Source organism: Magallana gigas, chromosome 5 (assembly GCF_963853765.1).
Source record: "Magallana gigas chromosome 5, xbMagGiga1.1, whole genome shotgun sequence".
In the NCBI taxonomy this organism is placed as follows: Eukaryota; Metazoa; Mollusca; class Bivalvia; order Ostreida; family Ostreidae; genus Magallana; species Magallana gigas.
In genome coordinates, this window is record NC_088857.1 from 2,646,214 (window position 1) to 2,649,050 (window position 2,837).

A 2,837-nucleotide genomic window follows, 5' to 3' on the forward strand; every position below is an offset into this window, starting at 1 on the left:
CGCCTATCCTATATGCAGAATAGCTACATAATAATCCTAATTTGTTCAAAGATAAAAATTATTCATTGTTAATTCAGTCAGTGTTTGTAATTAAAATAATCACAATTTTAGTTCGAATTTTCTTAAATGAAATTAACCATCTGATGATAAATGGTAAGGTTAACCGCATAGAGGACACTGAGTTTACTCTAGCATATGACAAGCTTATTTACTAACATTTACTCACAAAATATTTTTAGTGTAACACTATCATGCACATTAGCTTGAACAGTATATTTGTAAGGAATAGGTTTTATGTCTGTATTGATGATTTTTTTAGCACATATAGTTCATAACATGAAGAATTCATCTTTTATTCACTATCAATAACTGATAATGTTGATTCTCTGTACTGTGAAAACATTTGAACAGCTGACTGATATTCATCTTCATTGAACTGTAAAAATCAAAGTACAGTTGAAAGAAAAATAAGTATATCGATCATGGTTTATCGGTTGATAGAATTGCTCACATGATATTTAGATTTCATGTGCTGGGTTCATTATTGTTACAAATTCTTATTTTTTTCCCATTATTTTCAAATCATTAAAACGCAAGATTTCTAAATACACACAGTTATATAAGATATGAAATTGTCAAGTTATGTAACATTAATTTAAATTTTCAAGACTAGAATAAAATGTTCACAAGTTTCACCTGATATCAAATTTTTATATAGAATAATCCATTTATATAAGGTTCTGTCTGTCTATGTTGCATACACTTTCATAATATGCCTATATGAATTTTATTTTTCTACATGTAGCTTCTTAAGATCATCCTTTCATATAAGTCCTTCTTATATGTTATAAGTAATAGTACCAGTAATATCAGGGGGTTTTTTTAATACAGACTTTTCAAACCTCCAAGAGATGAGAACATCACAGGTACATGTATGTGTCAACGAGGTCATTCCTAATACAAGACACAATGCGGAAAAATATAAGACTAATGTAAAGAACTGAAACCATGAGTGATGAAGAGAAGAGCTGATAATCAGATTATTGTCTCTGTTATGTTCATCCTGATAAAGCCTTTCCCGATTGATGCCCTGGATCATTTATTTGGTAATTTAAGGATGACAATATTTATTTCAACATTTATGATATAATATTAAGACAATTAATAAGCAGCACAACATATCCTGAAATATGAAACTGGACCAAACCAGTGATAATCTACCATTTATGATTTATTACATTTACTTGGATTTGAAAACCATTTCTGAAACTCCAAAATTCATGAATAATTTGGACATATAATGCATACAATTAAGAATTAGTATTGTAAAAGAATATATATTATGATAATGCATATGCTATAAGAAATACAATTGATAGATATCAAAGGGTGTTTATACTGACCAAGTGCAGTAATGAAGTTTGTAATGGCTATATACTGTTCATGTGGAGAAAATGTGTAATGAGTTATTTTTGGATTTTGTCAGCTGAATGAACAATAAGATTTTGTAAAGAAAATAAACAAGTTTAATTTGAAAAAAAAATTAATAAACAAAACAAATCATTATTCTCACTCCCCCTTTCACACCACTCTCATTCGAACATAACAAAAAAAAAGAATAATAATTCAATTAAACAAATGAACAAATATCTGATACTATCAACTAAATTCAAGATTAAATCACACTGTATCAGATATAAAATGGAAGTAAACTACAAAATGTTGTTTAGAAGCTATTTCAACCAATAAAACTCTTGTTGAAAAATTTACTCAAAAAAAATTAAAGTTCAATAATTCAAAATACCGTGAATTTACAATTACTTCAAATTTCAGCTCAAAAGCATGTATATGAAAATTAGCCTGTAATAACAGTCGCTTTTTAACACTTAAAACCTCTCTGAAAATGAACTCAAGGTCACTATGCACGCGAGACGCTCCTGCCCTCGTCAAATTTCCTGTCCCTCTTGTCGCTATCCTAACCGAAAGCCCCGGACTCGCAGGTCTCTCGCTTCCAGTCTACGACCACTGCCCGGATAGAAAGCCACGCCCCACTCAGCATAGAATGCGTCCCCGACCTTCGTCAATTGTCCCCACGACTTTCCATAGGAAAATTTCCGTCTAGCACACCAGTCTGTATTTCAGGTAATTGTATCAAACACCCTTACGCACTGAAAAAAACATACTGTGACTAATAAAGTCCCGATAAACATACAAACATACTAACAATTACACTAAGAACTAAATTACCAACGAAATGTACAAAATAACAACAAAACAACCTTACCGGCTAGGAAAACATGTGCCCGCCTAACAGAATCCAAAATTCAATGGCTACCCATTTCTCCTTAGTATTAAGCTAACTGGGGATATTCACCATATCTTAAATCAGGAGCTGCAAAACGTGGCACCTGGCTGATGTCGTTACCGGACCCTCTACTGACCACTTCACCCAAACCGGTCACTTTAAATACTCGATCTAAAAATAGCACATTCACCCGACACTCGTCACTCACATACGGTAACCCATTCATAACATATTAAAGAGGAACACAAATATAAACACCAGTATATACAAAACTGAATCAACTTTATTACATACGCCCCCATTTATTTACCAATGTCCATTGTAAATAAATTACAGATAAAGTTGACAAGATTTATGTCGACCGCGACAAGAGATCTGCCATCTTGTTGTTTGCCCCAGGGATATGCTTAACAGTAAACCTATATTCCTGCAATACCAAACTCCATCGTAAGAGTCTTGGATTCTGTGATTTCATTGTTCTAAGCCACTGTAACGCACGATGGGCTGTCTCTATGATAAATTCTCTCCCATA

General features: G+C 32.5%; 1 long non-coding RNA gene across 1 annotated transcript; it reads right to left on the reverse strand.

Annotated features, from left to right (window-relative positions):
- Positions 1–1,503: 1,503 nt before the first annotated feature.
- On the reverse strand, positions 1,504–2,434 carry LOC136275563 (uncharacterized). Its single transcript, XR_010714145.1, has 2 exons — positions 2,285–2,434; positions 1,504–2,168 (listed from the first exon to the last, which is right to left on the reverse strand). It is a non-coding gene; the product is annotated as an uncharacterized lncRNA (long non-coding RNA).
- Between the last annotated feature and the right edge of the window lie 403 nt (positions 2,435–2,837).